This window comes from Cavia porcellus, unplaced genomic scaffold (assembly GCF_034190915.1).
Source record: "Cavia porcellus strain 051 isolate PalLab524CR breed Dunkin Hartley unplaced genomic scaffold, mCavPor4.1 scaffold_27, whole genome shotgun sequence".
NCBI lineage: Eukaryota > Metazoa > Chordata > Mammalia > Rodentia > Caviidae > Cavia > Cavia porcellus.
The window spans coordinates 41,027,280-41,040,848 of NW_026947510.1; the positions used below are offsets into that span (position 1 = coordinate 41,027,280).

General features: G+C 36.1%; 1 protein-coding gene across 1 annotated transcript in view; it reads right to left on the reverse strand.

The window, feature by feature from the left end:
• The window catches only part of Eps8 (EGFR pathway substrate 8, signaling adaptor), a 169,479-nt gene that overhangs the window by 101,768 nt on the left and 54,142 nt on the right, over window positions 1-13,569 (reverse strand). The window contains exon 2 of the mRNA XM_003470436.5: window positions 7,102-7,170. The gene's annotated coding sequence lies outside the window, so the exon portion shown is untranslated. The remainder of the gene's footprint in view (window positions 1-7,101; window positions 7,171-13,569) is intronic.

The window sequence follows — 13,569 nt, forward strand, 5'->3', positions numbered from 1 at the left end:
GGGTCAGACACTGCTTCTAACAACGTTGTACAGAATCTATTTGAGGTGCGTATCTTCTTCATGAAAATACAAAGCCTGTGAATGCAGATTTTGTTATTTACATTTTATTCCAATATTCCTTTGTACTTTTACTCTGAATTCAAAAGAACATCACATACCTGAGATTTCAATAAACTGAACACATTCACTTCAGAGATGCTAGTTCCAAAAACATCAAAAGCACAATATATTTTGATACCATGCTTTGATAGCTAAATACTAATTCACTTAATTCTTTGCAAACCACAATGGGCTAAGAGCCACAACTAAAAAATATATACCACAGACTGGAAGAAAATATTTGCAAGTCATTTTTTTTTAACATCTCTTATAATATGGTGTACATCAAATGAACACAAAATAAGGTGGTTACATTCTTTAAAAAAGTTATTACAGTAAAAGATCACTGCCACTAATCTGCCTCAAAATATTCCTCTTCCCCTCAAGCACACTTATCCATTCATTACTGCTGCTTTCTGAAGCAGTTCTGCAAGTCTTATGTTTCGTTTTTAAGGTATGACCAAAAAAATATAGTGAATGGCACTGTCATGGTTTATGTTTGTGGCCCCCAGGCCTCATGAGTTTGAATTGTGCATTTGTGACGGTTCATTGTCTAGTGCTTGGATTGATGGTGTCAGTGCTCCATCCCACATAAGGGTGGAGCCAGGATGTGATGTAATGGCAGGAAGAAGGTGTGTCTTGCTCTTGGCTGGTTCTTGCTTGCTGTTTGCAGCCGCCATGAACGGCAGCCCAGCCATGCCTGCCTGCCTTGAAGCCAACTGAGTGTGGACTGAAACCTCCAAAAACTGTAAGAAATAAACCTTTCCTCTCCCAACTTTGGGCTTCGGGTATTTTGTCTCAGCAACGAGTAAAAAGTGACTAAGACAGGCACTGATTGAGTGACACATCCAATGGAAAAGCTGAATCATAGCAATATTACAGCGTGTGCTCTCTAGCCTTAATTAACAGGTCTGGTAAGACCCAACTTCTGGCTCTTTCCCAAACTCAAAATAACTGTGAAAGGTAAACATTTTGAATGGTTTCAAGGTAGCAAGGCAGTCAAGACAGTGCAATGAATGACGCATAAAAAGACTTCCAGGACTGTCCCAGAAAGTAACTAGAAAAAAAAAAAGGGGTGTGTTTCAAGTGAGGGAGAATATTTTAAGAAGGATTACTGACAATGTGTGTTTTACTATATTTTACTATAATAAATTTCAACTTAAACATTCATCGTATGTTTTGAGCATGCCTTCTACCTGTGACAAATTTTTAGTTATATTATCATAATCATCATTTTTGTCTGAGAAAGTCTTTGTTTCTTCTTCACTTTTGAATGATCACTTTGTCAATAAAGAATCCTACATTGGTGATTTTCTCCTTTTGTCTTCCTGGACTTGAACTATTTAACTATATTCTGTTCTATATTTGCACAGTTCCTGAAAAGAAGGCCAAAATTAATTCTTACCCTTGTTTTTCTAAAAGTAAGAGGAAAGTTTCTCTCACCTATGAGATCTTCTCTTGATCTTTGGATTGCTGTAGTACATATAAGATGTGCCAGATGCAGATTTAACATTTGGTGGCTGTCATAAATTGTGGAAACAGCCATTTTTAATTCATATATTTCTTTTAATTCTTCTTTTCCTTATGATACTGTATTCCCATTATGCATGCATTATACTCTGTAGTTGTTGCTAATCTAAGATATTAGGTTGCATTTTTTTCAATATTTCTCTTTTATTTTTCAGTTTGGAAAGCTTCTATTCACCTGGCCTCAAGCTGTAGGATTCTTTGCCTGTCCCATGCAGTGACTGGTAGCATCAATAAGCAACTTACATTTCCATTATACAGAGGTTTTCGTTTTATGTGGAAGTAGTGATCTTGGTTTTGTTTTGCTACTGTTGTTTCTGGGGGTGCTTTAGTTGTGCCTCACAAACTTTGTGCAATGTTTTTTATTTTTACTCAGTTAAGTACATTTCTTTCTCTTGAGACTTCCTCTTTTCCTATGAATTATTTTGAGACATGTTGGTTATTTTCTAAGTGTTTGGAGATTCGTTACATTTCTTTTATGGTTTACAGTACCACTCCATGATGTTCAGGGAGTATTCTGCCTGATTTCAATCCTTCTAAATGTGCTGAGACACCTCACTTAATTCTTTGCTCCAGGATTTATTCAAGGAATGTCCCTCCCCACACACCTCTGTTAGCACCTCTAAATTATTCCTGTTTAAACATACATTTCCCTTTAATAATTCACAAAACACTCCCAGGAATCAAATAGATTCCTATTATCACAACACTAAACGTAAGTGTGTCTGCCTAGCTTCTAAAGACCATCAACATCTGGAGTCTTTTCTAGGTCCCATTATTTTATCTTTGCTCGAGATGTTTCTAATCCTGAAAGGGTCTCTCCTTCTGTCTGAAACTCTTCCCTTCCTTCCTTCATTCATTCATTCCTTCCTTCCTTCCTTCCTTCCTTCCGTCCTTCCTTCTTTCCTCCAAGCCTAGCTCAAGTTTTACTTCTTCCATTAGAACTTTAATGGTCCTTCTGATGCCTAGCGAGTTTTTCCCCTTCCCTGAAATCTGAACCACATCATATTAGTCACATATATCGGATTCTTTCAACATAAACTAAGCATCTATATTGATTCCTCACTCCATTCCAAGAGGTTTTTTAAAAACTATAATCTATACAAGTTACTATTTACTATTTAATGATAGTACATTTTTTACTTTTCCAAATATTTCTTCAAAATAAAATACTGCAGCATCCATATAGGTTAGCTTGGGTTTGTTTGTTTATGCAGTACTGGGGATTGAACTCAAGGCCTCTGTACTGAGCGACACATCACCACACTTTTTTTTAGTTTTTACTTTTGAGAAAGCATCTCAGCTAGTTGTCCAGGTTGGGCTTGAAACTGGAAGCCTCCTACCTTGGTCTTCCAGAATGCTGGGATTTACAGAAGCACTCCAGCATACTCGGCTATAAATGAGATTTACATAAGTAAAAACCTACCTATGTTATAATTGAATTTTTGGAACATCTCAACTTTTGCTTTCACTTGACAATCATTGATAATTAGAGCAATGATTTAAACAGCACTGTTATAAAACAGATATGATGATTCTGGTTTTATACATAAGAGCATAAAAGTTCAGGAAGTTTAGTATTTGCCTGGTGTCACAAAACTGGCATAACCAGTTCAAATTCCAATCTTAATAACTACAAAATTTCTGCTATTAACCACTAGGAGAATAATACAAGCTCTGCTTTTCCTATTAGCACCTGTCTCCATTCTGTTAGTTTAATTTAAATAGTATTTTTGGGTATTTGAATTTTAAAAACAGTCAACACTGAGACTATTTATATCTGCAGGGAGCTTAATAAACTAAGGTCTTTAAATAAATAATTCTAATTTATAAAATGAAACTATGAACTCTCTAGGAGAAAGAACCCTAGCTTTAAGGTAATGCTACACAATCTCCTCTACATGTGTTTCCCGTGTTACTAAAGAGAATTACAAACGTGACACTGTAAATTTACATCTATTAGTGGTCTCTGACCACTGCTCACCCAGACTTGATTTCTTGTGGGTTCCATCATTCATTCCCCATAATAACCATGTTCTCATGTTACATGGTTTTCCTTTACCCCCTCATAAAATAGCTGTGCCTCCTCTGTAACAAAAATGGAGACAAACCACAACTCCCCATAGTTACCTAAAAATAAGAAAATCTTCGATAGTATACAGAACCTTTGAGAGTTTGAACATCACCTTAAAAATGGATTCACTTGACTTGCTCCTCTCTTTCTAGAAGCTTGAGGTGCAAGCTTAGGTTATTTTGTTTGTTCTGTTTTCCTGATGTGAGAATTCATTGCTATGTATTTCCCTCCTAGGACCACTTTCTTTGCATCCCACAGGTTCCAGTGTGTTGTATTTGCATTTTCATTTAATTGTAGATACTGTTTAATTTCATCTTTAATTTTAATTGGTTTTATGAGGGGATGGGGATTAAACCCAGACCACACACATGCTAGGCTAGTGCTCTATCACTGAGCTACATCTCCACCCCAAAATGTCTGTTACATTCTTCAACTCTAATTCTGTTGGTTTGTTTTGAACTATCAACTGTTTTCCACCATGCTACATCATTTTAAATTCCCAGTCGAACCATGTAAGGACTCTACTGAATCCCTATGCTAGGTCACATAAATTTTTCTCTCATATATATTCTATCAGTGCATGTTGAGATTACAAGATTATTTGGGGAAGGTTGTACAAACATTTAACGCATATTAATCAAGTTCACTTCCCTTGCCTTCTTCTCCCTGTCCTCCCCCCTCTTGCTGATCCTCTTTCTTTCTTTCCACATGTTTCTCATATGTAACTTCCTGAGTCTGGCTCATTTCAATCACATGGTAGTTTCCAGTTCCATTTATTTTTCTGTAAATGACAAGATGTTGCTGTGTGTGTATACCATGTTTTCCTTGTACATTCATCTGCTGACAAGCATCTATTCTCTTTTTGTAGCTTAGCTATTGTGGATCCTGCTGCTATAAACAGGAGTACACATATATCAACAGAGTATGCAATCCTAATTCTTTCAGGAATATTCCTCAAGATGTATACTTGGGGAAACCGGTATTTCTATCTTTAGTCTTTTAGGGACCTCCATCATGATGTCTATAGCAGTTTTCCCACCAACAATGTAGATGGGCTCCTGTTCCCTCAATATTCTCAACAGCATCCACTGGTTTTGTATTCCTGGTGACCAGGGTGAGACAGAAACTCAGTTTAGCATTTCTCTAATGATCAGAGATGTTGAACATTTTTTCATATACTTTTTGGCCATCTGAGGTTTTTTTTTTTTTTGAGAAATATCCAATTTATATGCCCTTTTTTTTTTTACTGAGTTCACTATTTTATGAGAGTACTTTAAGTTCTTTCTATGTTCTGCACATTAATTCTCTGTTAGAAGAGTAGCTAGCAAAGATTCCTCCCATTTAATGGAATTTTTCATCTCATCCATAAAAGAAGAAACACAAAATAAATTAGGAGATTATTTTTCTTTTAAATTGGTAATTTCACCAGGCATGGTAGTGCATGCCTGTAATCCCAGCACTTGGGAAGCTGAGGCAGGAGTAGTGTTGTGGGTTCAAGACCAGCCTGTGCTACAGTGACCTCAAGGTTAGCCTGAACAGCATAGTATGACCCTGCCTCAAAAAGAAAAAATAAAATAAAATAGAACAATAAACTGCTAATTTCCTTTTGTATGCATGTGCACAAAAGTAAACAGTTTAAATATAACTGCCTACTCCTGACAAAGGAAAGTCTAAAGTTAAACTGTGAATTTCATAATTGTTTCCCAAAACAATGCTCATTCTTGACAAATTAACCTATCTCCAAAAATCTATAGTAATCCCAGCCAGATAAATTGACACAGCTCTAGGCCAAGGCATTCTCATCTGAACAAATCACACATGACTTCTAAAGCTGATGTACTGTGATACGAGATTTTTATCAACGCCACATTCCATTTTGAGCAAGCCCAATTGTACAGAACTCCCTTTGGGCTTTTCTACATAACCATGGTGACAATGACAACAGGAGGAGGAACAAAAATCAGCAATAACACGAATTACTCACATACTGGGCTCTGTACTGTACGAGGTGTTTTCTCCATGCTGTCTCATTAATCCTAACAATTCTATATATAGGGAATCTGCACCACTTTACAGTCATGAAGTTGGAAGCTTAGAGAAGATGTATGCCAAAAATGTCGTTAAGTATGAGTGATGAAAATTATGAAACTATACCTTTGTCCTACACTCTATAGTCACCAAAAAAAGCAACTGGTAAATGTCCTGTACAACTGTTTTTGGACTCATGAGTTACTTTTTTTGGGAAGCCAAAAAAATGAATTAGTACTCACTTACAGTGAAACTAAGTCACCAGTGAGTCTGATTTGCAGTAGCATAAGAAGTAAAAGTTACCAGATGACTCAACTAAGCAACAATTTAGAGAATGAAGGGGCCAAAGAATTACAAATGTTGAACCTAGCTGGAAAGATTAAAGGACATGATAATCAATGTTAAAGGCCTAGACAATCCCTTAACCACTAAGAAAGGAACTCGGTAAACTGTATGAGAAAAATATAACTTTTTTTTCTAGATTAGGACAGAAATAATTGACAGCTGCAACTTTAGACCAAAGAAGAACAAACCATCTAGTTACAAAGTAGTGACCACCATACAAATTGTACAATACATAATAGCAGAGTTCTTGGATAATTTTACCACTAGCTGACCAGTATTTGTTTCTGGAAACACAGATACAAGATTCATATATGAATCCCACTCACAAAATAGTATCCTGGCACTTTTGCAAAGCCTGGATATACCTTCAAGGAAAGTAAGCGTAAGAAAGTTTGTGAAAAAACCTCAGCCCAGAGCCAGGACTGTATGTGTTTAGTGGGAGAAAAAAGAACTATTAATGTATGGAATGCTAACCCCTCCAAGTACTTCAAAGACCATACATTATAATTGCTTCAGTTTTGTTTCCTATGGTGCTGCTTCTTCCTCTTCCTTTCTTCTCCTTCATGTTGTTTACTAGTTTAGTCAGATACAACTAAGATACCCTGTTTTATTACTATAACATTCAAAACTTTCATCATAAAATGTCTGCCTGTAACTGGCAATTCCCATGTAATTCATGGCAATGATTCACAATGTTAATACCACCACCTTACATTTTCCTAAATGAAATATTTTCATATCCATGATGGTAATTTTTCCTCCCAGCATGTAACCTGGCAGGGAAGCCAAGAGCAAAGAACTTATCACTCCCATTTTAAAAATAGACTCAGTTAACACTGAGATATGGAGGAACCAGGGCCAGGACACCTGCTGCAGGCACAGGTGTGGCCAGGGAGTTCCAGCTCTTAGCCCACACTCCATATGGACAGCGTTTTTGTGAATAATTGTAATATTTCCCCACCACACATAAATGACAAAGTTCCCTGAGAAACAGCAGACTGCTTTTAATATACTACAAATACACTCACCTCAAGTGAAGATAAGCTCCAATTCATACGTTTCCAATTCAGTCCAATAAGAGATATATTACAGGTGGCCTGCATGTAAAAATAAATGATAAAGGTGGAATATTTATTTACATACTCACAACCAACAATCATTTTTGTGTTAAGAAGTGTTTCATTTCCTTTTACTTATACTTTAATCTAGTTCAGAGATCTAAGAATGGAAAAGTATTGCTGATTTAATCCTCTTAGTAACTTGTTCTGTTTTTGTTTTGTTTGAAACAGGATCTCAGTATGTACCTCTGGCATATCTCTAACTTGCAATCTTCTTGCCTCAGCCTCCCTAGTACTGGGACCACAGGCATGTGCCATCATGTCCAGTTCTTTTTAGTAACTCTGTAATGCACTAAACAAGCCAAAATTCTACAATGTAAAGCCGAATTTGAATAAATGTCTGATATCAAATGCCTCAGATACTTCATTTTGTATCTTTTTAATTATTTCTAGTATTTTATGAACTATAAGAAAAATCACATATTCATTTACTTCCTATATGTAGTTTGAGAAGTACACTCAATTCAAATCTTTTAAGTAACATAGTAATCAAGTTAAACTATAGACCACTTTTGAAGTATCTGTTATTGTCAAGGTCCCGGCTCCATACTTCAGGGGTGTGCCTTAGCCAGCCACTTGGGTCCTGGAGATTGCAAGCTCTGACCAGCTAGCAACAAGGTCCCAGTGCTATACTTTGCAGATGTGCCCCAGCAAGCCATGCAGGTCCTGACTCCCCCAACCAGACAAGGGGCACTGGTACCATACTTTGGGGATGCACCCAGCTAGCTGTGTGGGTCCTAGAGGATCAGTCCTCCACCCAACCCACTGCAATGCCACGGTGCCATTCTTTGGGGGAGGCCAACCTCATAGGTCTTAGTGAGGCAAAGCCCACCCAAATGAGTGCAGTGCTCAGGCACAATCCGCAGAGCACCCCAGGGAGAAGCACCAGTCCAGAAGAGTTCTGCCCAGAGACTCTCTGCCACTGAGTGGGAAGCACCAGTGAGTCAAAGGAGGGCTTCTGCTCCACTCATCATTCTTCTGTCACACTGAGAACCTCTGTTCAGACAAACCCCGGTGCCTGGTCTACCCATTTACACCATGGGACGGTCAGCATGGTAAGCGCCTTTCACTTAATCAGCTTGTCTGGTGGAACCTAGGAAAATGACAAAACGAAAGGGAAAAATGCAGCCTCAGACCTCCAGCCCACCAAGGACATGCTCAGGAGATACAAACATGGAAGACACTGGCTCAGGAGATACAAACATGGAAGACACTGGAAACGACAAAACTGAAATTTCTGAAATGATAGCAACTGAATTAAAGAAACAACTCCATGTGGCTATAGAGGAAATCAGATCAGAAATTCAGAAATAATCTCTCAGATAAAAAAAGAAATGACAAACATTGTGAAAGAAATATTAAATATTTGTAAAGAAGATACAGATAAAAAAATTGAGCAGCATAAAATCATGGAAACCTTTAAGGAACAATGTAGGAAAGAATTAGAATAAACAGATTCAAAGAGATACTCAGGCAATTAAAAATTCCATTGAAAGCTGGCAAAACTGCTTGAATGAAGCTGAAAAGAGTCTCTCAAACCTTGAAAACCAGCTGAAGGTTACTAATCACAAAAGGAAAGACCTCTTAAAAATAATAAGGAATCAGGAAACAATTCCACAACTGCAAGGCGACACAAAGAAAAACAATGTAAGACTAATAGGAGTCAAAGAGACTGTTTATAGAATAGCAGAAAACTTCCCAAGCATGAGGAAAGGACCTGACATACAGATCAGTGAGGCATAAAGAATGCCAACTAACCATAACCAAAATAAATCTACACCTAGACATATACTAATCAAGATCCCACAAATTCAGCACAACAGAATATTAAATATTGTCAGAGATGACTGCTTATGAAGAAAAGCCCATAAGAATCATGGCAAAGTTCTCAACACAAACCCTCAAGTCAAGAAGGGCTTGGTGTGAAATATTTCAAATCCTGACAGAAAACAACTTCCAACCCAAATTTACGTACCCTGCAAAACTCTTTCAAAATTGATGAAGAAATAAGATACTTTCATGACAAAGAACAACTGAATAAATTCATGACCACCAAACCAACACTACAAAGAGTACTAAAAGATACTCTAGTAAGAGATAAAGATGACCAAAATTCCAAGAACAACACAAAGAAACCACCAAACAGAAGTAAAAGCAGTGAACCAACAAGAAAATAACATGATAAAGATAAGTCAGTACATATCAGATTTAACCATCAATATAAATAGCCTCAATTCACCAATCAAAAGAAACTCAGTGGCAGAATGGATTAAGAAACAAAATCCAAAAATACGCTTTATACAAGAAACACTTAACTCAAAAAGAAATTCAAGGACTGAAAGTCAAAGGATAAAAGACAATACTCTACACAAGAGGAAACCAGAAAAAACAGGGGTGGGCTATTCTGTTGGCAGACAATGAAAACTTCAAACCAAGAATGATCAAAAGAGATAAAGAAGGTCACTACATACTTGCAGGGAAAACTTCAAGAGGAATAGATAACAATCATAAATATATATGCACCGAACTATGTAAGACAAATCTTAATAGACAAGAAAAATCAAATAACACAATTATAACAGAGGACCTTAATACCCCATTGTCACAAAGAGACACATCAACTAGACAAAAAAAAAAAATCAGCAAAGAAATAACAGAACTGAATGAAACCTGTACACAAATGGACTTACCAGACATATAAGAGTGTTTTACCCAACAACATCAGAATACACATTCTTCTCAGCTGCACATGGGATGTTCTCTAAAACAGAACATGTACTACCCCAAGGAACATGCTTAGGTAAATACAAAGGAACTGAAATTATCTCAGGCATATTACCTGACTACAGTGCAATAAGATTGGAAATTAATGACAACAGAAACCACAAAAACTCGATAAACACACGGAAATTAAACAACCAATGGGTTACAGAAGAAGTTATACAGTATCTAAAATTGAACAAAAATGCATATACAACTTACTAGAACCTGTGGGACACAATGAAAGCAGTCCTCAGAGAGAAATTTATAGCAGTGATTCTCACATCAGGGAAACTGAGTGAACACAAATAATCTAATGCTGTACCTCAAGCTTCTACAAAAAAAAAAAAAAAAAAAAGAGCAAATCGAGCCCAAAGAAAGAAGGAAATTATAAAGATTAAAAATTAATGCAATTGCATTGCGACCTGTGCCCTGTGGAGAGGAGGAGATGACTTCAGCGGAACTGGACTCCTGGCTCCGCCATTTCCACACTGTGTAGGTAAGTGGCTGCAGTGTGGCCGGTCATGGCCCTTCCAGGGGAGAACCAACAGCAGCTTCTGAGATCCACGCCATGTTGGAACTTAGGACGCTGGGAAGCTAAGCAAAAACCTCCCCTCCCTGGTAAGCGGTGGCAGTGTGGCAGACTATGGCCCCTCTATGAGGAGAACCACCAGTGTCTTCTGAGATCCACACCATTTGGAACTTATGAAACTGGGAAACCAAGCAACCATCCTGCTTCCCGGCTAAGCAATAGTGAACCTACTGGTGCACGGCTAGAGTCAAACATCCCACTTCCCTTATCCTCCTTCTTCTGTCCCCACCCCCCTTAGCAAATGGGAACCAGAAATCTGAGCATCTCCTGGGAGGATGACCATAGCAAATAAGGGGGACTTCCTTCTACCATCTCTTTGAAGACAAATATTTTTATTACTGTTTTGCTCTATTCTGATTAATGGTCCTGCTCTATTCAATATTCTGTTTTGATAAGTTCTATAATGTTCTGTATTTCATTTTATTTTGATATATGTGATTGAAAGAACAACTATTGTAAAGATAACGAAATATACTGTTATACCTATTACTGTTATCCTGGTAACCTGCTGTGAAGTTCTGTACCAATTTCACTGTATGATCTTAGTTGGCTTTATTCTGTCTTGCTCTGTTGTATTTTACTACTTTCAAAATAAAATTTTAAAAAAATAATGCAATTGAGACTAACAATACAAAGAATTAATGAATTGAAGAATTGGTTCTTTGAAAGAATAAATAAAATTGATAAAGCCCTAACCAACCTTATCAAAAAGCAGAAAGAAAAACCTTGAATTCACACAATCTGAAATGAAAAGGGTGAAATCACTACAGATCCTGTGGAATGCCTATTTTGAAAATCTATACTTTCATAGGATGGAAAACAGAACAAGTAGGCAGATTCTTGGAAACATGAATTACCAAAACTGAATCAGGAAAATATAAAAGTCCTAAATAAATCAATATCAGTTAATGAAACTGAAAAAGCAATTAAAAGCTTCACAGTAACAACAAAGCCCAGGTCCTGATGGATTCACAGCTGAATTGTATAAGAAATTAAGAGCTGATTTAATACCAATACTCCTCAAACCCTTTAATGAAGTTGAGAAACAAGCAATCCTCCCTAATTCATTCTAAGAGGCAAACATTACCCTGATACCAAAACCAGAGAAATACCCAGCCAACAAATAAAATTACAGGCCAATCCCTCTAATGAATATAGATGCAAAAATCCTCAGTAACATAAAACAGAATGCAGTAAATCATAAAGAAGATTATACACCATAATCAAGTGGGGTTCATCCCAAGAGTGCAGGGGTGGTTCGACATATGCAAATCAATAAATGTAATATACCATATTAACAAAGTGAAAGACAAAAATCACATGTATATATCAATAGATGCAGAAAAAGCTTTTGATAAAATCCCAATACTTATTCACACTAAAAACCCTAGAGAAAATTAGAATAGATGGTCTTCACCTCAAGCTGATAAAAGCCATCTATGACAGATCAACAGCCACCATCAACTAAATGGCCAAAAACTGAAAGTTTCACTCTAAAATCAAGACCAAGTCAAGGTTGTCCACTATCATATTCCTATTCAATATAATTCTGGAAACATTAGACAAGAAAGAGAGATAAAAGGAATAAAGATAGGAAAGAAAGAAGTTAAATTATCATTATTTGGAGATAACATAGAACTCTACATAAAGTACCCCCAAAAACTACACCAACAGACCTCTAGACTTAATAAATAAATTCAGCAGTGTAGCTGGGTACAAAGTCAATACTTAAAAGTCCATAGACTTTTCTAAACACAAACAACAAACTCACTGAGAAAGAAATTAGAGAAACCACACCCTTCATAATAACATCCAAAACAAGAAATACTTAGGAAACAATCTAACACAGGAAGTAAAGGATTTATACACTGAATATTACTGTACTCTGAAAAAAGAAACTAGACTCACATGTGTAAACACCATACTGTCTCCTTTGTGTGAGAAACAAAGTAAAGATCCAAAAGTTACAATCGATATAGTGAAAGGAAAGCAATTACTCTAAGAGAAATTATATTGTTTGATCAATCTTGTATATCTCTATCTGGTAACCTGAGCGACTATTTTGAAGATAACACTGCAATATAACAAATATTTTAAAATTCCTATCATCCTGTTTTGAAGGATGTTGTTTTTTGTTGTTGATGTTAATGATGTTATTGATTTTTTTGGATTTTATTGTTTTTTGTTGTTGATGTTAATGATGTTATTGATTTTTTTGGATTTTATTAGGTTTTTTTGTTTGATTGATTTTTTATTTTTCCTGTGCTTTTTCTGTTATTAGATATGTCCTACATTTACAGAATTTATATTATAAAGTGCAGCTAAAATGGGACAACTGTTATAGTTTGTTTTAGTATTGGGGATTGAACTCATGACCTCATGCTTACCAGGCAAGGGCTAGAACCACTGAGCTAAATGCCCAGCTCTAAGGTGGGACACAGAAAAATGTCAATAATAGGATAAAGACAAAGAGATTTATTTTAAACCAAAAAATAGTACTGTGACATTTTTATATACAAGATAGATAATTATACTATTAATCTCTATTAGCTCATCAAAAGAATGGTTTGTGCTTTCATTGATCATTTTTTCTTGCCTGTATCTTGTAATCTGAGCAACTGCTTTGAAGACAATGTACAATATATTGACCATTATTAATCTCCTATTATGTTGTTTGGAAATTTTGTATTTTTGTTTTTCATTTAAAATTTTTTTTAAAAGTTATAATAACTTCTTTTTCACATTAGTCTAGTAGCAATGAAAATAGACTTTGGAATAAAGGTATTCTGACTTTGAATCCCAACTCTAGGTACAGCTGGACTGAATGGAAATATTAAAGATGAGCATTTCATTCCTCCAAATCAGCCTTCATATAGTAGAATATCAGTCACCTAAACCAATTGTATGACAACCTCAGCAAAGTCATAAAGTAAATTTAAAAGTTACATGGCTAAGTGAGTGTCACATAGTTTATATGCTAAAGATTTACATTTTACTCAAGAAAAAAAAAAACACAACCTGAAGCT